General features: G+C 40.5%; 2 long non-coding RNA genes and 1 pseudogene across 2 annotated transcripts in view; 2 read left to right on the forward strand and 1 right to left on the reverse strand.

Moving 5' to 3' along the window:
* Positions 1 to 11,856, forward strand: part of LOC140699331 (uncharacterized) — a 33,115-nt gene extending 21,259 nt beyond the window's left edge. The window contains exon 3 of the long non-coding RNA XR_012077409.1: positions 11,773 to 11,856. This is a non-coding gene — a long non-coding RNA (uncharacterized lncRNA). The remainder of the gene's footprint in view (positions 1 to 11,772) is intronic.
* Positions 1 to 22,354, reverse strand: part of LOC140699330 (uncharacterized) — a 355,563-nt gene that overhangs the window by 291,702 nt on the left and 41,507 nt on the right. The gene's annotated exons all lie outside the window — the stretch shown is intronic.
* LOC102527613 (elongation factor 1-alpha 1 pseudogene) lies at positions 18,033 to 20,313 on the forward strand (annotated as a pseudogene).

The following is a 22,354-nucleotide window of genomic DNA, read 5'->3' on the forward strand; positions in this document are numbered from 1 at the left end:
TCTTAGCCATATGGATTACAGCTTTTTTTTTATTTATCAGTTCATTCCATAAAGTCATTCTCAGCTAACTCTTCTAACTTTTGTATAAAGTTCCAATATAAGAAAAAAAAAACCCTCACGTATTTTTAAAGGGAGGTACTTGACCTGAGAGATGCCAGCTTGCACATAGTCAAGTGTCTGAGCCCAGATAAAGATGACCAAATAGGCAGCGCTCCTTTCAAAATGGAACCTGAACCCACCTGAAGCACCTCATTGGGAATATCACATTATAGGATCACCTAATACAATGAAAATACAGACAGGAAGTATACTTTAAAAAGGTAACAGCATTATAGAAAAGAGGAGTTCTTATTAACAGGCAAAGAAATGAAGCAGTATTTCCTTTGGCACTATGCTATAAATTCAAATATGGTCTATAGGAGAAAAATGGTGATAAGCATTGCTGTACAGAACAATGACGACAAAAAAGTGAAGTAAAAGCACTTCAAAAGCTGCATTAGACAGTTACAGAACCACTCCTAGGAAAGGACGAACAGTAATCTATGAGGGACAAGAAGGCTTGGGGGCAAAGATCAGCTGGCTAACAACAAGGAGAGCACAATAAAACCTTGAAATGCTCTGCCCTGAGAGTTGTGCCCAATGAGTAATGGAATTTAGCAATAAGAAATAAAGAAAGCAATAAGAGCTTTCCATTTCCTGTGGTATGAAATTCCTGACAGCTCATCTAACCCCTTGGTGTCCAGATCTCTGAAGTCACTTAATGAAAAAGCAGTTGTCCAAGACCAGAAACACTCTGTAATAATAGTTTCCCTGCGAACCATGAGTCAAAAGAAACAACTACAGCCTGACAGCCAGCCTCTACTCCAAAGAAGTTTTGTAGAAACATAGCGAAGGGTAATTCTTCCTTCATATGGGCGATGCCCATTTATCTGGACAAGATCACAAGCCATATTCTGCTTTTTTGAATGAGCTGAGCTATAATCAACAGGTAAGTCCCATTTGAGCTCCTGACAGTTTAGTTTAGCTTAACAATTAACATCTTGCAATTTTATCATACAACCTCTCAATCCTGATGGCCAATAAAAATGATGCTTCCCCTGGGAGACAGAAACTTAACATGATTAAGAGAAAAGAAAAAAAAAAAGAGTTTAAATTCTTTGATTCAACCCAACCCTGCCTTCAGCATTTACATCAGTTATCCATCCCAATCTTTATCATTCCTCTTTGTTGTGACAGGCTGGCTGCCTACTGATTATTATTGACAATACACAGGGAAAGCAGCTGAGCTCTCTCTGAACTGAACTGCAGGGCAATGGAGGGTCTCCAAAGTGTCCACATTCTGTGGGGCCACCACAGGAATTCAGACAGGTCAGGACAGCTACCCGTGGCAGCTTCCAGATTCCACTTCCATAACGACTCAACGAATGCCCTCTTAGGAAGAATGTCCAGGCATTTGGAGGGAGCAACAGGAGCCTCTAGGGGAAAACAACAAGAACAGATTTCCCTGGGGCACCATTTGGAAACGTGCTATATTTGTTCTCTATTGCTTGTTGTATAAACTACCACAAATTTAGGGCTGAAAAAAAAAAAAAAACCAGCCACTTATTATTTCATAGAAATCCAGTCACAGGGTGGCTCAAGCTGGTTCTCTGCTTTCATAGTGCTAAACTCAAGGTGTCTGTGGGGCTGTGTTCCCTCCTGGGGCCCTAGGCATGAATCCACTTGTGAGTTCATTCCTTGCAGTTACAGGACTGAGGTACCAAGGAAAGTGCTTTAAAAGAACAAGAAGGGAAAGAGCACAGTGTACACAATGGAGCTTGAGCTCAGAGTGAAGAATGTCTGGAATTTGCCTTGGTTGAAGGCCTCCTGAACCAGGAAAGCAAAGGCCTGAAGGAGCCTTTGGGAGAAGAGGAGATTCAGTCTGTAAAGTAGAAAACTTGATCTTCTGAATGAAAAATTCATCTTTGATACACAAATCGATAGAGATCATGTTACAAGGAGTGCTGTCATGAAAGCAGGTTTAGGAAGTATAACCTTTCACCAGGTACTAATTTCTTAGGGCTGCCATAAATTTGGTGGTAGTGAACAAAAGAAATGTATTCTCTTACAGTGTAAAGACCAGAAGCTCTAAATCAAGGTGTCAGCAGGGCTGCACTTCCTCTGAAGGCTCTAGGAGAGAATCCTTCCTTGCCTCCTCCAGCTTCTGGAGGCTCCAGATAGTCCTCTGTTTGAGGTTGCATAACTCCAAGCTCCCTCTCCACCTTCACATGGCTTTCCCTTCTGCATGTGCAATCTCCTTTTGCTTTTCTAAGGACATCTGACATTGGATTTCAGACCCAACAGGATTATCCAAAATGACCTCAAGAACTTTAGCTTAATTACATATGCAAAAATTGTTTTTCCACAGAAAAGCACATTCACAGGTTGGAGAGTAGAAGAGAATAGGGCACAGACATCTTCTGGAGACCACTATTCAACCCACTGCAACTAGTATTACCTACAGCTATTTGGATACATTTTCACTTGCCTAGCCCAGGATTACATAGTAGAAAAACAAACATCAGCAGATTCTTTCCCCCTCTCCTCTAATGTTGGAGAAAACTCTTCCCCTCTAACAAGTATATGATAGTAACTAACATTTATTACCTTCTTTCCCTGTGTAAGGCATACTGTAAGCATTTTGATATATTCTACATGATTTTAAATTAAGTCTTCATAAAAACCCCTTGAGACAGGTACCATGTTAACCTCATTTTACAGACGAGGAAGTAAGCAGAGAAATTAAGAAAATTTGCCCCAGGTCCTGCAGCTAAGAAGCAAACTGAACCAGAATTTGAACCCAGTCAGCCTAGACTTTTTCTTGACAGATTTACTGAATATAATTCATATAACATACAATTCACCCATTTAAAATATAGAAGCCTATGGTTTTAGTATATTCGGAGTCATGCAACCATCACCACAATGAATTTTAGGATTTTTTTTTATCACTCCAACAAGAAACCTCACATGCCCTTAGCTGTCACCTCCCAATTTTCCCATCCTTCAGCCCCAGGCAACCACTACTCTACTTTCTGTCTCAATAGATTTACCTATTCTGGACATTTCATTTTCATAAATAGAATCATACAATGTGGCCTTTTGTGACTGGCTTCTTTCACTTAACACAATGTTTTCAAGGTTCATCCATGTTGTAAAATGCATCAGTACTTTACTCCTTTTAATAGCCAAATAACATTCTATTGAATGAGTATTTCACATTTTATACACCAACATTTGGGTTATGTCCACTTTTTGCATGCCTACACTTTTAACTTCCATGCTGTACCTACTTCTGTCATCATAAATAATTCTCTCCCCAGAAAGATCCATCGTCATGAGCCAAGAAGCTAAAATTACTCCAGAGAAAATGCTTCTGGAAGATAGTCACTCAAGATCTCTATCTGGAATAAATGGAAGTTAGGAATGAAGGATAATTCTCTTGTTTTGCAATCCTTCTTTAATACGTTTCCACAATCTCACCTGTACTAACCTGTGCTCACTTGTATTAACTCATCCATGCACTCACCTTTAATCATGTATGCCACAGACATTAGGTCTGAAATATGTTTTAGGAATGATAAGATACAGGGACCCTAACTGACTTCAAGTCCCACAAGTCATCAGAAGTAGAGGTGGTCAAGAATTCTCATCCTTGTGACCACTGCTCTTTCCTTTTCACAATGGGGTCTCCATTGCCTGTATGATTCCTCAATCCTGCAACCTTCATAATTTCAAAAGAATGTTTGAACTGGCACATTTCTTTAAATTATCAACTCATGAGGGATCTTGTTTCATTCAAACCCCTCCCACTTCTCCAGTGGTGTGGTGGTGGATGCATAACAACCATCTCTCCCCTGATTTGTAGTGTTTGGGGCTTTCTCTGGCTCATTTCAATTTACCATCCTCATGGTACTGAATGTGGACTGGGAAGAGATGTGCAGGAACACAGGGTTATATAGTATTCCCACCATACAGATACAATAAATGGAGAATTTCAAGGGCATAGCTAACAGTAACTAACAAAATATAACTAGGAAGTGGTAAATTTTGAGTTACTTATTAGCTCTATAATAATATATTTTATTTAATTGTAGGTTTATAGAATTCAACTTTTAGTAATGACTGTTAACCAATTCGCTCACAAAATTCCTAAAAGTTTAACAGCAGCTCTTACCAACAAGCACAAGCTGGATCTAACCCAGGACACTGCACTCTTCCTTTCCCACATTTCTTTTTTTAAAATCCCCAATATATCATCTTATACATAAACATTTCAGCATGCATCACTAAAAGATAAACCCCCCCAAAAGAACTACAATAGCATTATCACACATAACAATTTTAGTAATAATTCCTCAATATTTCCTAACAGTTCTTAAACTGGCATATAAAATTTTCAATAGTTTGTTAAATTCAGGATCCAAATACAATCCATAAATATTTCACTGATTGATATGGCTCACAAGATTCTTTTCATCTATAATTACTCTCTCTCTCTCTCTCTCTCTCTTTTTCTCTGTGCAAGTTATTTGGTTATTTGTTAAAGAAATGGGAGAGTGGGTTGCCCTTTTAGTTTCCTTCACTGGAATAAGATCTCACCTAATGAGAGCACAGGACATATATATAAAGTACAAATCATCTGCTCTGGGAACTTCTTTCCTATGGGCCCTTTTGGCTTAGCTCCTTAGAATGAGCTTCTGTTGTTTGTGACCAACAGAGCCCTGGTCATGAAAATCCTAGCCCTATAACATCGAGATGGAGATTTTTTTTTTAAATACTGAAATTTTTTGAAAAATGTGTTTGGATGGTTAAAATAAGGGTAGCAGAACTCCAGCCCCTACCACCTGATAGGTAGGAAAATAACCAGCACCACTCCTAATCCCACTACCAAGCCTCCATCACCTTTGTCACATTCCAAGAATAGGCAGCAGAAGCAGGGGCAAAAAGAGGGGGCTGACTAGTTGGAGGAAGAGTTGGCAGGTGAAGACAGAAGGCTCAGTTTCTCTGAGATTTTGTTAGAAAACATCAACCTTGAAAATTAACCTTTCTCCTTTCCCAAGGAGTTCTGTGTGGGCTGCTGGGGTTTCGCTACCAGTTGTCACTGCAAATGCTACTTGGCAGGAGCAAGCAGCTCAGGAATCCCTGATGTGTTTCTGAGGTTTTTTGAAGATGAACTAGCTCTTTCTGCATTTTTCTTCCTTTTTTCTTCCCAAATATAGTGCCAGGAATGAAAACCTTGCTCATCCTATTTCCCAAACTTGGCAGTTATGACAGTTTTATTGCAGTGCCTTATTAAAGTGTAGTCATGGATTTACACAATTAAACCCAGGTCTGCTTTCCTCTCCCCTACATCTGCATCTGTCACTCACTGCAGTGTGGCATAGTAATTCCATCTCCCTGTGTAAGTGAGAACCTGGAGGCTCGGAGTGGCATCATCCCCTGATACCAATGAGTATTCTCTAATGGAAACAGATGATCAGTTTTAATGATGAGTGGAAATAAATGACTTCCCACCTTTCAGCAGGAAGCCATTGGCCTTTTTCAAGGCATCCTAGAACTGGAAGGGGCCTTGAAAATCATTGGATACAGGAGTGGCAAACTAGCAGCTTAGGCCGTATTTGGCCCACTTATTTTTGGGGGGTGGGAGCATTTAGTTGACAAAATTTTTTTAAATTGAAGTATAGTCAGTTATGACATGTCAATTTCTGGTGTACACCATAATGTCCTAGTTATACATATACATACATATATTTGTTTTCATAGTCTTTTTTATTAAAGGTGATTACAAGATATTGACTGTAACTCCCTGTGCTATACAGAAGAAATTTTTCTTTATTTTTATATATAGTAGTTAACATTTGCAAAGCTCGAACTCCCAAATTTATCCCTTCCCACTCCCTTTCCCCCTGGTAACCATAAGATTGTTTACTATGTCTGTGAGTCTGTTTCTGTGTTATAGATGAGTTCATTAGTGTGTTTTCTTTTTTCGGATTCCACTTATGAGTGATAACATATGGCATTTTTCTTTCTCTTTCTGGTTTACTTCATTTAGAATGATGATCTCCAGGTCCATTCATATTGCTGCAAATGGCATTATTTTATTCTTTATGGCTGAGTAGTATTTCATTGTGTGTGTGTGTGTGTGTGTGTGTGTGTGTGTACACACCACAGCTTCTTTATCTAGTCATCTGTTGATGGACATTTAGGTTGTTTCTATGTCTTGGTTACTGTATATGGTGCTGCTATGAACACTGGGGTACATGTATCTTTTTGAATTTGAGTTCCCTCTGAATATATGCCCAGGAGAGGGATTGCTGGATCATATGGTATGTCTATTTTTAGTTTTTTGAGGAATCTCCATAGTTTTCCATAATGACTGCACCAAACTACAGTCTCACTAGCAGTGTAGGAGGGCTCCCTTTTCTTCACACCCTCTCCAGCACGTATCATTTGTGAACTTTTGAATAATTGGCCCACATATTTTTAAATTTGATCCTTGTAAATTCGTTTGTTGGCTCTTAATTTGAATTCGTTATCAATAAAATTAAGATTGAGAGATTCATACAAAAAGCCAAATTTGAGGCTTTTCTTTAAAAAAAAAAATCATAAGCATTGGCCACTCTGGGTCTCCATCTCCTGCCTACCAAATTAGCAGCTGCCTCCTTCAGGTGGGGCGTGGATCTGCAGTTACTTAAAGTTCTCCCTACTCCCCTTTCTCCACTCAGCCTGCTGCACAAATGCATGTGATCTTCTCAGACCCTGTGAAAATTTGAGTTTGTAACCCCCTTCACCTTACAGGTTGAGTCAGTTAACCACTGATCTCAGGTTTCCTAATGCCAAAGAAGTATGAAAAACAATTTCTTTGTTGGAGGTGCCCAAAGACATGAATTCTGACTTCAGTCACTTACTTACTATGGCACATCACTTACTAGCTGTGGCACAAGATTAAACCTCTAAGCAACATGTTTCCTCATCCGTAAAATGGGACTTATTGTAGCATGTAGTCCACCAGAGTTGATGAGAATTAATGTGTTTATGAAAGGACTGAGATAGGTCAAAAACCTTATACAATCTTATGTTTATTAATATTAGTGGCATTTTCATGGCAATATTTTCACTTGAAATTTTAAGCTCATTGATTTCTTCATTATCCCAAAATATTAAGTGCATCCTTTAATTCATCTCTATGAGTATTTATCAAACCTCTACCATGTAGATGTTTCATGTGATGCAAAGCAATATATATGGGGAGATGAGATGATAAAAACACACTATATCAATGGGTATTTAAGTTGTTTCCATGTCTTGCCTATTGTAAACAGTGCTGCTGTAAACACTGGGGTACATGTTTCTTTTTGAATTAAGGCTCTCTCTGGATATATGCCCAGGAATGGGATTGCTGGATCATATGGTAAGTCTATTTTCAGTCTTTTGAGGAATCTCCATACTGTTTTCCATAATGGTCGCACCAAACTACATTTCCACCAACAGTGTAGGAGGGTTCCCTTTTCTCCACATCCTCTCCAGCATTTATTGTTTGTGGACTTTTGAATGATGGCCATTCTGACTGGTGTGAGGTGATACCTCATTATAATTTTGATTTGCATTTCTCTGATAATTAGCAATGTTGAGCATTTTTTCATGTACCTATTGGCTATTTGAATGTCTTCATTAGAGAACTGCTTGTTCAGGTCTTCTGCCAGAAGCTGTGGTATATTTATACAATGGAATACTACTCAGCCATAAACAATAATAAAATAATGCCATTTGTGGCAATATGGATGGACCTGGAGAATGTCATCCTAAGTGAAGTAAGCCAGAAAGAGAATGAAAAATACCATGATATCACTTATATTTGGAATGCAAAAAAAAGAAAAAAAAAGACAAATGAACTTATTTATGAAACAGAAACAGACTCACATAGAAAACACACTTATGGTTACTAGGGGGGAAGAAGGAAGGAAGGGATAAACTGGGAGCTTGAGATTTGTGGATACTAATATATATAAAATAGATAAATGACAAGTTTATACTGTATAGCACAGGGAACTACATTCAACATACACTTATGATGAAAAAGCATATGAAAATGAATACATGTATGTTCATGTTTGAAGCATTGTGCTGTATAACAGAAATTGACAACACTGTAAACTGACTACACTTCAATAAATAAATGTATGTATACATATACAAAAAAAGAATGTAACATAAATTCAAATGTCAAATAAAATATATGGCATATAATACATAGTACAAATAATGATCTATATTTTGTTTAAATATTGTAAGATGGCTCTCACAATTACATTTCTACTTTCAAAATGTTGCACAATCCCCTTAGAATCCTGAGATAAGAATCTCTGCATTCTCTGCACTATGGTCTAGCAGCAGCAGCATAAGCAATACCAATTATTTATACTCAGAATGTACCAAGCCTTGACTCAAAAATTTCACATGAATTATATATACCATTTAATTTCTCAACAACCCTGTGGGGTAGGTATTTTTTGTTCATGCTCTTTCAGGTAAGTAACTGAGACACACAGAGGTCAGATGACTTGCCCGAGGTCACACGGAGAATAAGCAATAGAGCCAGCAATGTGACTCAAGCACCCATACATGCTCCAGTGTAATGCCTCCCTCACCCTTTGCTCTGAACCAAGCTCACGCTACAGTGTCCTTCGATTCTGCGCACACTCCCAGGCCCACCCCAACTCCATGTCTCTTCAGCTCATCTCTTAGATATTTTTTGACCCCACTAGCCCTTTCATTCCCTCTACCAGATTCTGTCTTTCCATCTCTTGTCACAGTCAAGTAAGCCCAGTAAGGAATATTTTCCCTCCTGCCTGGACCAAATTGTTATCATTAAGATGACTGTTTACTCATTGTCATCATCATCATCACACTAATGCTTATTAAACTCATATTACTGCTGAAAGGCAATGTGACTTGATCTTCAGTGAGTCATTAAGTGCAACCAACACTCATCAAAGGCATGGTAAATTTATGGTTGTGATAATCCTCCTAATTATCAGGGATTTTTTGATAACCTCCTTTGTTATCAGCAAGTATGCTGAGTAGTTATACAATCTTAATTGGCTCTCTGCTCACAAATCAAAACCAGCTTCTTGGGGAGTCCAAAATGCACTGTGTACGTGCATGTATATATGTGAGTGGGTCTACATGCATACATACATTTACTTAAATTCTGCCTTGTTTCTGATTATGGTTACATAAATAATGAGAGGCCATACAATTTAAGGTTAAAAAAAATAAAGAAAAGCCAACAGAGGATCATAAAGTTAGACCAGGAATAAAGCTAAAGATGCATAGCACTTACTGGCCAGAGTTTTGGCTCTGAAACCTTCAAGGGCCCAAAGTGAAAAGAAATCTTGATCATTTTCTTTGTCACAAGATCGCTGTGAAAAAGCAATCAGTGTGATTTAGGAATTATAACATTAATAAAACCACATGAGAATTTTCCCTGGGGAATCCTCAAAAAAGGGACATTACCGAATGTAAATAAACAATGATGTTAACAATATCCTTACAATACTCATAAGAATAAGTTTCATCTATTTTTACCTACCCTCATTGTTATTGATAATAACATAGCCAAGCACAGCTCAGAAAAAGTAATTCTTGGGGGCAGGTGGATGGGGAGGTAAGGTGCACAAGACCAAATTTGTATATATTAATATATGTAAGTGTATCATATATACTATGTATGTTCATATGTGATTTTTAAAAATTTTTTACCAAAATACACTGATCAAAAGTACATTCAGTATCCACAAACGTAGTGAAAATCCTAGTCAGTAACCAAGATTCTTACAACTGGTAAATGTGTCATAACTGATAAGTCTGTTTCCTGACTCTGCCTCTACAAAAATTATGGTTAACTTAAAATCATTACTAGTAATAATCTAAAATTACTGTTAGTTCCAATGTGTACTACTGACTCTAATTTCCCTGAGGCTCACAGTTTTTGCTATGAGTAGACAGTCTGGGATTAAATGCTTGGGGTCTGGAGCCACGCAGCTTGAGTTGAAGTCCTTATGACCTTTTTGACTTTGAGACGTTTAACCTTTTTATTGTCTTATTTTCCTCATCTGTAAAATAGAAGCTTCTAATCACCCTTACTTCACAAGGTGGTTGTGAATATTAAATGTTAATACTTCTGAGGCCCATAGAACAGTAACTGGTACACAATTTCATGAATTTATAATATTGTGATGTTTCTGAAAGAAGAGAATAATTCTTTGACCCAGAGCAATGTCTCTCATACAGGAAGTATTCAGTAAGTATTTACTGAACTAGGACAGAATCGAATTTCATGGCCTGAGTCACCAGGGCCTCCCCTTGGAAGCTTGGTGAACTGAGTTTTCCCTCACCGCCCTTTCTTAAATCTTTCTACCTTAGACCAAGTCAAACTTTTACCATAAAGGAGTAGATAGCAAATATTTTCAGCTTTGCAAACCATATAGTCTCTGTCACTGCTACTCAACTCTGCCATTATAGAGCAAAAGCAGCCACTGACAGTGCTCACACAAACAGGCATGGATGTGTGCCAATAAAACTTTATCAGGTGAGATGGTATAGCTCAATGAATGCTTAGCATTCACAAGGTCCTGGGTTCAATTCCCAGAACATCAGTTAAAATAAATAAATAAACCTAATTATCTCCCCCCAGAAAATTTTTTTAAACTTTATTTACGGGTACTGAAATTTGAATTTCATATAATTTTCATGTGCCCTGAAATATCATTCTTCTTTAGATTCTTTTTCAACCATCCAGAACTGAAAAAAAGCATTCTTAACTCTCAGGTCATACACAAAGAGGCAGGAGGTCAGATTTGACCTATGGGTCCTAGTTTGCTGAATTCTGCCTTAAATAATCCCTCTGGGTTCTCAGGACATCCTCCAGTTACATCATCACGTATATTAGGTAGGCCCTTCATCACTCCCTTCCTGTTTGAAAACTTACCTTATCTGTATACTCTACCTCATCAGAGTCTTGCCAGGTGATTAGTCCTTATCTGAAGAACTAAGGTGGCTTGAGGGCTCATTTTGTGATTATGGAATATTCTCAACTGTGTAAGAATCATTATGGTAGCTACCATTAATTAAGCTCTTAAAATGGACCAGTTACTGTATTAATCACTTTACATGCACTACCTTATTTAAACCTCCCAATAACTCAAATAAAACCCCAACAGAAGTAGCATAAATGATTGAAGTAAACCAGGGCTAATAGTGGGGATATTGGCAAGTGCTTCTTTAAAGGAACTTCAATATCTAAAACTAAAAAAGGCACTGAAGTTAATGTCGAAGTATGTGACTGAGGACTCGTAGAAGTATGTGATTGACACAGTCTCACTGTAGTCACTCAACCATGAAATAAAAGCTCTTCTGTCTAAGAAAGGATGTATCTTTGTCCCCCAGGGCAGATCAACAGTTAACTGCCTTTATCAATAAGGGGAAATAGCATTGGGGTTTAGGGGCTTAAAAGTCTCATTTACCAAGTACCAGATGAAGGACAACGTGCAAACCTTGTTCTGCCAATACCCCTGGAAAGCACAAGTATTCCCCACTTTTCAAAAGTTCCCTCGATAACACTTCATTTTTACAAGAGACCTACATTAATGTTTGTTTTCATTAACCAAAAGGAAGGTAAAGAGAACTTTTACTTTTACCAGTAAACAGTGTTCAGTGTTTGTTTTGCAGACAGCCATTATAAGAGGCAGCGTGCCCAGCAGCAAGAGTGGTTCCGCCAAGCTCCTTCCCAGGAAACTACGCTTAGCATCAAGCCAGCATAGCTTTGAACTGTCACCATATGCCTTGATGCAGTGGTGTAGGTTAAAAAAATAAAAAAATAGAAGGCCTTGAATACCCAGCTAGAGAGTGTGAATGTTATTCAAGAAAAAAAGAAAACACATTGACAATTCTGGAGTAGAAGGTAATGGCATGATAGAAGCAGGATTTCAGGGATTTTTTTCTGGCAGCACATACTTGAAACATTGACAGGAGGAAAAATAAAAGAACAAAGAAATTTAAATTTAGAAGACCAGTTAAGGGATAATTATAATCAATGAAGCCTGGGATAGAAAGGGTCTAAACTGCAGTCGTGGCAATAGAACAAGGAAAGGATGTTTCTGAAACACATTCTGAAGATAGTGAACTCCAGGGTCCTTCGGAATACAAACCATGGCTGAGTCATCTTTGTGACCACATGTACCTAGGGCTGATATGCATTAGCTGTGCACCACCAGTGCAGCTGTATCAGCTATTAACATACTGAAACACCTTTATACTTGTGAGTAAAAAATAGCTTCTTACCTGAAACCACCACTCGTTCATCCCCATGTCTACCTCACCACCCCAGCCCTCTTCTACTCCTCTCCTCAAGCCAGCAACTGAAGAGTTTGTGCCTAGAACATGGGAAGGCTTCAAGAACCTTATTCTTATGTCAAAAGTGATATTCTTTCTGACTGGCCAGTTCTCTTGCCAATTGTTACATATGTTAAAATGCCTTCTTACATGCCTTCACATGCATAGTAAGCTTCTGGCACATAAGCAATGAAGGAGAGGGGGAAGGGGCAGAGACAAGAAAGGAAGAAAGGAAGCAATTCTGATAACTGGTTGGATATGGAGAGAAACAAGCAAAGGGGTCTTATACAACTACAGTCATACAGACTTTTGTGGCTGTATGACTATAATTTAGTTTCAGAAAAAGAGAAGCAGACATGAGAATTAGTTTGGGAGCAAGATGAGTATGTTCTCTTAAAAATAAATGGCATTTGAACAAAAGCTCTGCTGGGAGAAATAAAATTTATGAAGGATTGGTTGAAAGCTGTTCAATCTATCCATTCCACTCTATACTTGAAAATCTACCCCTTGGAGAGTCCAGGCCAGCGAAGAGCTATGCATTTCATGGACAGCCTTCAAAAAACTCCCTTTAGGCTCTTCGGGTCCAGTGGTTGTGCACCTCCTGAGAAGGTGGCTGGCTTTTATCATATAGACAATGAACAGTAACCCATTCATTGTGAATAGACAATGTGTAACCCATCAGGTTTCCTAGTTCTGTAAAGCCAAATCTGTGGTTTACCTATAGCATGTGTGCCTCATGGGGGCTCCACTTTATAGCCCTACCCTTCTTTTTCTTATTTTGTCCTACCTTTCTCTAATTTATATTTTCCTGCCATATGACATCCATGTAAGCAGACTTAAATCCTTTTTAGAATGAAGAAGAAACTAAGTTAACTCATACTGAGCTTGAACTGAAGATGTAATATGCAGGTGGAAATACATAATAGGTATAAATATTCAAAATCGGCTGTTCATTGGGTTTCAGCCTATGAGAGGCACTGTGAGAGTTGTACAGACATAGACACGATCTCATGAGGCTTCCAATCATCGGGAGCAAAAAGAAATATCAGAAGAGATGCACAACTTCTCAACTGGATTTGACTAATTGTAGGGTGAATGGTACCAGTGGTGAGTACTTAAAGCACAGGTCAAAATCCAAATTAGTCATTCCTAGTGTCCCATGCATTTGAAATGCCCTTTGCTGTGGAATAAAATATTGGGCCTGCTGAGCCTTGGAATTCAATGCTATTCACATGATAACACTCTGTGGTGGGACTCTCTCAAAACCTGCAGATAAATACTACTCTTTATTTATTTTGGGTTTTTGTTTTGTTTTATACAGATACCTCACTGATTTGATTACCTGGATGTTCATTCTCAAAAGATAGACAACAGAATGGGAAGGCAAAGGAAATCCAAAGAATGAGCCCAGACAAAAGACAGGAATGGATTTACAACCAGAATATACCAACTATCTGAAATGGTCATGTGTCATTAACACAAATTACTAAAAAAATGATTAGAGACGATGGTATGGTGAAAAAGATAAAGAAAACCAACATTTGACACTAAATAGCTGTCACCTATCTAATCTCACTGCTTTATTTGCAAAAAGGAAAAGCAAATCCTTGCCACATACTCACTAAAGTTAGATGTACTGAGTATCTTCTAGGTAGGCAGCATCATGTCAGCAGTCAGGATGATGAAAGGATAAGACATGGTCTCAGCCCCATGGGGCTGTGTGGATGCCATCAAAGAATTCTTGAAAAGCACTTGGGAAGAGTACCAAATCCAACACATGCCCAGGGATTTATTATCCAGGTGGAAACAGACAAGTCCTTTAAGGTACTTTCAACAAGCTGAGGCAATTTCAGATCAGGAGGGGAAAATAATGTTCAAGCCTATGACTTTTCTAAAAGTTCAGAACTAGAAATCATCTCAGAAGCCTTGTGCAAGCATCTAGCACTGCAAGAATAAATGCAGAGATACCACCCAACTAAAAGGCCACTTAGCTCACCAGAACAAGTTTTAATTTCAGGACTGTCTCTCTTTGAGCAAAAATGTGCCAACATCTCCCATCTCACTCTATACTCAAAGATACTGTTTCCCACACCAGAGAGCCCTTCCCATCTATATCTACATTCTCAGCAAGCCTCAGAGGAATGACCAGAAGTGACCCACTCAAAAATAATCACTTGTCGAGTGTCCAGCACTGTGCTTGGCACAGTGAACACAAAACTGAAATTAGCTCTTGATTGTCCAAGATCATGGAGACAACTGAGGCCACAGGCCAGCAAACAAGCAGTCTCAAAACAGGAGGTGGGTGCCACGAAAGGGTATCGAAGGGTGAGAACTCCAGCCCTAACTAGACAGACATTTATTTATCCTCAACCAGCATTACTCAGGGCAAAACCCAGAGTCCTTAAGTCTTTTCTTTCATATCCTGCATCCAACCCATGCTTAAATTCCTGCTCTTATGTTTTAAATTCATCAAGAAAGAGTGAGCCCTCAAAATCCTATTCCCCCAAGCTTGATACATTTATTTGTATCATCTCCAATTTCCTTCATCAATGTTTTACAGTTTTCATGGTATAGGTAATAACCTCTCTGGTTAAGTTTATTTCGAGATAGTCTGTTGTTTTTGATGCAATGGAAATGTTTGTCAGTTACAAAATTCTGGTTTTTGAAATGAAAAAAAAAAAAAAAAAAGAATGAAGGGCCACAAATGGCAAACTATCCTTCTTTCTTATTGGTGAGTTGTATTCCATCACATATGTACGCTGCTGCATCTTCTTTATCCATTCATCTGTTGATGTACACTTGGGATGCTTCCATGTCTTGGCAATTATAAACAATATTGCTGTTAATAGCAGAGTTCATGTATCTTTTTGAATTAATTTTTATTTCGTGGTTGTCATTCTTTTGATAACTATGTAAGTTTAAAAAGCTCAAGCTCTAAACCTTCTTAGAAACAATAAACAGTACTACATGTAAATTAAAAAAAGTGCAGTATATTGTGTATATGTATTTACATGCAATATATTGTAAATGTGCAGTCAAATTAACAATTCTACCCAAAAAAGCTGAAAAATGAAAACAAGGGGGGGAGTGAGCCCTCAAAATCCTATACCGCCACTCTCAACTCCAATAAAAGCAGAGCTCCAGACCCATGCACGCTCTCACTCCCTCACTCTCTCTCTGTGACCTCACTGTGAGGCCCCAGGTATGCTGTAATTTCCAGGTCTTGCAAGTAATAAACCTTTATTTTTGTTCAAAGTACCCTGATGGTTACTGCTGAAGGGCATCTTGCAAACATAAGAACGTCAAAGGCCAGTCCAACCTCATCATTGGTTACTGATAGGCCGAGACCCGCACAAAACAATTGACATAGTTGGCAGGATTGCATGGCTGCCCTTGCAATTAACTGAAAAGAATGCACAACTTGCTTACTGACCACCTAACTCACACAGGTAACACCATCTGCTTGTTGGGGGTCTGCTGGACTGCTGTATGCTTTCTCAGATCGTCTCTGTTGTGTTTGCCTGTGGTATCCAACCCAAAATGTCACAGCTGCTATAATAATCCAATGATCTCCCCAGAGCTTTGTGATCAACACCATACGATCTAACAAGATGCTTAGGCCACTAATTATAAAAACCTTAATTGACTATTAACATGCATAAGGGTCCTCCACGCATCAAGATGAAAGAGAGTAAGGAGGGTAAACTGGATCACAAGGCTGTTGTCACCACCAAAGGAGAGGCTCTGGGCTAAAGACATAAGGAAAAGGTTCCAGTAAGTGAGGAAGATGGGAGAAATCCACCTGGAACACTGAGTCAGTGGGTCATGCCCAGACCACCTGTCCTAACCCAGAATAGTGAAATAGCTTTGCAGCCAGAACCCAATGGCGTCACCAAAGGGAAAATATAACAGGGCCTATGGTCTCTGTGTCACTACTTCACTCGCTACTGTTACTCTTCATCCCCTGACCTGATAAGAATATTATGGTCCAATCCCTGGCATGATGTTACTTTAAAAAAAGTTAGTGGATAATTAATGGGTAAATAAAAGTGCCTTGAGCATGTGGTGTCAGCACCTAAAAACCCCAGCTCCTTCATAAACTCAAAAACCCATGAATGCTTCCTTGGTGCTATTCAGGCCACATATACCAACACGCTAAGACTCAAATATTACACTCCAGAGGCCTAGGGGCTTTTCCCAAAGACCCTGTGCATAACTTAATAGTGAAGGCAGACCCCAAACCCACAGAGATCTAGTACATCCTGGAAAGGAAACTCCCCACCTATGAAGGGAGTCCCCAGTGACATCATCCAAAAATTTCTGGTAACAACACGTAAGATTCAAGTGACAGGAGTAAAAAAACAAAGCAGTAGAAACAGAGCTCAAAAAAACAAAACAAGACAAAAAATAGACCTTAACTGAAATTCAAACATTTCTTAAAGATTTTATACAGCAGGAAGGAGAGAGGCAAACTAATTGGCTACTGTGGGTTTGTTTCTTTGTAATATTCTCTGAACTGTTACAACTGTTAAAATGCATCCCACTGACTGGTATCTCTAAAGACCCAAAAATCTGTAATTCCTTTAAGATTCATCCAGGCTATATGCTTGTTTCCTGTGAGATATTACAAATCCTGAACCCCCTCAGCCTTCCCTTGAATGAGGCAAAACTAAAACACATTTCATGAAGCATTTCTGCCACCAAGGGAAAATCTGACAGGGTTACAAAGGCCTCTGATGAGGAGGAAGAAGGAAATGGGAAAGCAAAGGCTTCTAGAACTAGCAACATTTCTACCATAGCTTTTCCATTCCTCACTTGGATATTCACTGCCTAGCACTATGCCAATCCTTCCACCACAGTCATCACTGGTAAGGCTCATGGTGAAAGGAAAACACTGAGATGAAGCCCATCTCCTACTGTGCAAAACTGGACTAGTTTAATAGGTTTACCACTTCCAGGACCACGGTGCCCAAATGACTCCTCCCTTTCATTTCCAACCCTGAAGAGGCCTCATTTGACCATGAGTCCAGAACAATATTCTTTACAGGATGCTCCCTCTACTTACAGAGTGGTGCTATATTTTAATTGGGACTGCCAAAATCGTCCAAAAGGCACTGAAACTTCTAGGAGAAAACTTACATTTTCCTTCTCTGCCACATGAAGATGTAAATCTTAGCATGTCTTTGAAATGTAAACACCCCAGGAGGTGACTAAAACTCGCTTGAGACTAAAGGGGGAAAAAAGTGGAAAGAGTCCTTTTTAAATGCAAACTGCTGAACTGGCTCTCTTGCCCAAATGCTAAACAACAGCCTCCTTAAGACTGCTGTCAAGAACGAACACAAATCTTAAAACTCTTCCCACAAACAGTAGAAAGCCATCTGAGCAGGAAAACCTAATTTATTCCAACTGTTATTTATAAACTAGTAAATTTTATATTGCAATACCTGCTTCACAACCAACATTTTTAAAAATATATGAAGGGAAAAAATCTCACTGGCAAACATATAAGACAGAGGATCAACCACTTTAAAAATCTAGTATGAAGGTTAAAAGACTAAAGTCATAAAATCAATTATAACTACAATAAAGAGCTTTTTCGCAACGGGTTTGCTGCCAGGACACAGGTGTCATGAAAACCACCGCTAAATCTAAGCCAAAATGGGAAAGGAGAAGACTCACATCAACATCGTGGTCATCAGACACGTAGATTCCAGGAAGTCTACCACCACCAGCCAACTGATCTACAAATGTGGTGGTATCGACAAGAGAATCATCGAAAAGTTCGAGAAGGAGGCTGCCGAGATGGGAAAGGGCTCCTTCAGGTATGCCTGGGTCTTGGACAAACTGAAGGCAGAATGTGAGCGCGGTATCACCACTGATATCTCCCTGTGGAAATTCAAGACCAGCAAGTACTACATGACCATCATTGATGCCCCAGGACACAGAGACTATCAAAAACATGATTACAGGCACATTTCAGGCTGACTGTGCTGTCCTGATTGTGGCTGCTGGTGTTGGTGAATTTGAAGCAGGTATCTCCAAGAACGGGCAGGCCCGTGAGCATGCCCTTCTGGCTTACACTCTGGGTGTGAAAAAACTAATCGCCGGCGTCAACAAAATGGATTGCACTAAGCCACCCTACAGCCAGAAGAGATATGAGGAAATTGTTAAGGAAGTCAGCACCTACATTAAGAAAATTGGCTACAACCCTGACACCGTAGCATTTGTGCCAATTTCTGGCTGGAATGGTGACAATATGCTGGAGCCAACATGCCTTGGTTCAAGGGATGGAAAGTCACCCGTAAAGATGGCAATGTCAGTGAACCACGCTGCCTGAGGCTCTGGGTTGCATCCTGCCACCAACTCGGCCAACTGACAAACCTTTGCATATGCCCCTCCAGGACGTCTACAAGATTGGTGGTATTGGTACTGTCCCTGTGGGTTGAGTGGAGACTGGCATTCTCAAACACGGCATGGTGGTCACCTTTGCTCCAGTCAACATTACAACTGAAGTCAAGTCCGTTGAGATGCACCATGAAGCTTTGAGTGAAGCCCTCCCTGGGGACAACATGGGCTTCAACATCAAGAACTTGTCTGTCAAGGATGTTCGTTGCGGCAATGTGGCTGATGACAGCAAAAATGATCCACCAATGGAAGCAGCTGGCTTCACAGCTCAGGTGATTATCTTGAACCATCCAGGCCAGATCAGTGCTGGATATGCACCTGTGCTGGATTGTCACACAGCTCACATTGCAGGTTTGCTGAACTGAAGGAGAAGACTGACCATCGTTCTGGGAAAAAGCTGAAAGATGGCCCCAGGTTCTTGAAATCTGGTGATGCTGCCATTGTTGACATGGTTCCTGGCAAGCCCATGTGTGTTGAGAACTTCTCCGACTATCCTTCTCTGGGCCGTTTTGCTGCCTGTGACATAAGACAGATGGTTGCCGTGGGTGTCATCAAGGCAGTAGACAAGAAGACAGCTGGCAAGGTCACCAAGTCCACCCAGAAAGCTCAGAAGGCTAAATGAGTATTATCCCCAATACCTGCCACTCCAGTCTTAATCAGTGGTGGAAGAACGGTCTCAGAATTGTTTGTCTCAATTGGCCACTTAAGTTTAGTAGTAAAAGACTGGTTAATGATAACAATGCAGGAGAGACGGAGAAGATGGCGGAGTAGGACGCTCGTAAGTCACCCTCTCCCACAAATACACCAAGACCCACATCTACAGACCCACTCAGCCAACCAGAGCACCTGCGGAACTCCGACAGAACATCGCCCCCTTCAAAAGATAAAGACGCCAAAAATCTGGTAGGAGAAAAGGAAAAAAGAAAGAACAAAAGGCAAAGCAGTGCGGGACGGGTCCCGCAGGGAGGGAGCGGCAAAGGAGGACTGGCGCTCACTCACTGGGTCTCCCCTCTCCAACTGAGAGACCAGCGGGACGGAGGGGGAGCCTCCGAGGTTCGGATCTGTACAGAGCAGCCCTTGTCTGACAGAACTAAGTTAAACGGGCACAGAGCGTCCCCCCGACACCCAGCCTGAGACGCGGGCCGGCAGCGGTGGGCAGGGCCAGGCTGCACAAGCCGGGCGGAGGATGGGGGCGGCTGCACGGAGGCAGCCCCCGGGGAATGCAAGGGGCTGCGCGCCGTGGCTGTGGGTGCACAGGGTAGAACAACCTGGGCACTCCATAAAACAGCAAGGTTGAGGGTGGGAAGGGATAGACTGGGATTTCAAAAGTATAGAATAGATAAACAAGATTACACTGTATAGCACAAGGAAATATACACAAAATGTTATGATAAATCACAGAGAAAAAAATGTGACAATGAGTGTGTATATGTCCATGAATGACTGAAAAATTGTGCTGAACACTGGAATTTGACACAACACTGTAAAATGATTATGAATCAATAAAAAATGCAAAAAAAAAAAAAAAACCCCAGCAAGGTTGATGTGCTCTCGGGGGGAAGGGTGCATACCCCCATCTCTGAAAACCCCCGGAAACTTTTCCGGGAAAGAGAGGCGGGGCTCAGGCACAGCCGCCATATCCTCTGGCGCTGAGCACCCAGGCGCGGGCGGGGGCGAAACCTGCACCGAAGGGCTTAGCAGCCTCAAAGGCCAGACTAAGATGGGCCTACAGCCCGGGGCAGATAGGATCCTTCCATCCTGGTCCCTCAGAGAACTTGCTCCACAAAGACAAAGAGCTGGGTTTTGGCTCGGAGCAGGGACACGGCTGTCCCTCGGTCTTCCCTGAGCCCACCTGTGGACCGCCGACCAGGGCGGAGCGCGCAGCCACACAGAACAGCGGAGCTACCGGTGGCACAGGTAGAGGGAGAGCGGCCCCCGCCTTTCAGACAGGAACACAGCCCCTGACCGAGGGGCTGGGAGGGGGCACGACCCGCCCTCCTACCTGGCCAGTCTGCAACATCTGACTGCGGCATCAGGCATCCGGAGGGGCAGTGACCCGCCTGCCCACAGCAGAGGAGAGCTGCACCTGACCCCCTGTTAGGAGGAGGCACCATCTGCTTGCCAACAGGTGCTGGGAGCAGCACAGAAGAGGGCGCCAACGGAGGGCCTCTGAAAACAACAAGCTGAGCTTCCAAAACAGGACGAAGACAGAAAGACTTCACATTTAAAGCACACAGACTCCAGGAGAACACCGACAACCCCCCCTTTTTTTTTTTAATCTGTTTTTACCTGTTCTATTTTCTATTACTCTCTTAATTTTTACTTCTTAATTCATTTCTATTTCTCTTGGGTTTTGATGTCCTGTTATTGATTAGACACAGGTTTCAAATACATCAATTCATCTCCCCACTCTTTTTTTTTTTTAAAGGTTTTAAAAGGATGTCTCAACCCGATTAATACTCTGCTTCAACTCGCTCTTCTATTATTCATTATACACTGTTTTCAAACCCTCTTTCTCCCCTCTTTTAAAATTCTTTCTCTCTCTCGTTTTTCTTTTTTTTTCCTAAGTTCTATTCCTAAATAGGCATTAGATAGATAAAATCCTTAAGATCCCAAAATAGACAACTGATACTCCATAAACCACAGTCCCAGAGAGGTATGAGCAAGATGAAGAAGCAGAGAAACCTTTCCCAATTAAAAGAACAAGAGAAATCCCCTGAAAGAAAGATCAATGAAATAGACATCGATAGCCTTCTAGATCAAAATTTCAAAAAAGGAGTGGTCAAATTGCTGAAGGAATTAAAAGAGATAGTGTTTAGAGATATAAAATATGTCAAAAATGAAATTGAAGCTATAAAGAAGAGCCAAGCATAATGGGTAAACTCATTGACAGAGATGAGGAATGATCTAATAGCTGTGCAAAGCCGACTAGATAACGCAGAGGAACGAATTAGTGATCTAGAAGACAGGGTAATAGAAAGCACCCATTCAAAAGAACTACAAGATAAGCAAATAAAAAATAATGAAAATAGCATAAGGGACCTATGGGATAATATAGCATCCCAATCTTCGCATAATAGGGGTCCCAGAAGGGGAAGAAGGATCAAAGGGGATTGAAAAGGTTTTTGAAGAAATCATGACTGAAAACTTCCCAAACTTAAAGAAGGAATCAGATATCCAAGTACAGGAAGCTCAGAGGGTCCCAAACAGGAAGAACCCAAATAGACCCACACCAAGACATATCATAATCAAGATGGCCAGAGTCAAGGATAAAGAAATGATTCTAAAGGCAGCAAGAGAAAAGCAAAGAGTAAGTTACAAGGGACCCCCATAAGACTCTCAGCTGATTTCTCTACACAAACACTACAGGCCAGAAGGGAGTGGCAAGATATATTCAAAGCCCTGAATGAAAAAAAGATGCAGCCTAGAATACTTTATCCAGCAAGGCTATCCTTTAGGATAGAAGGAGAAATAAAGAGCTTCACACACACAAAAAAGCTGCAGGAGTTTAGCA

Source organism: Vicugna pacos, chromosome 11 (genome assembly GCF_048564905.1).
Source record: "Vicugna pacos chromosome 11, VicPac4, whole genome shotgun sequence".
NCBI lineage: Eukaryota > Metazoa > Chordata > Mammalia > Artiodactyla > Camelidae > Vicugna > Vicugna pacos.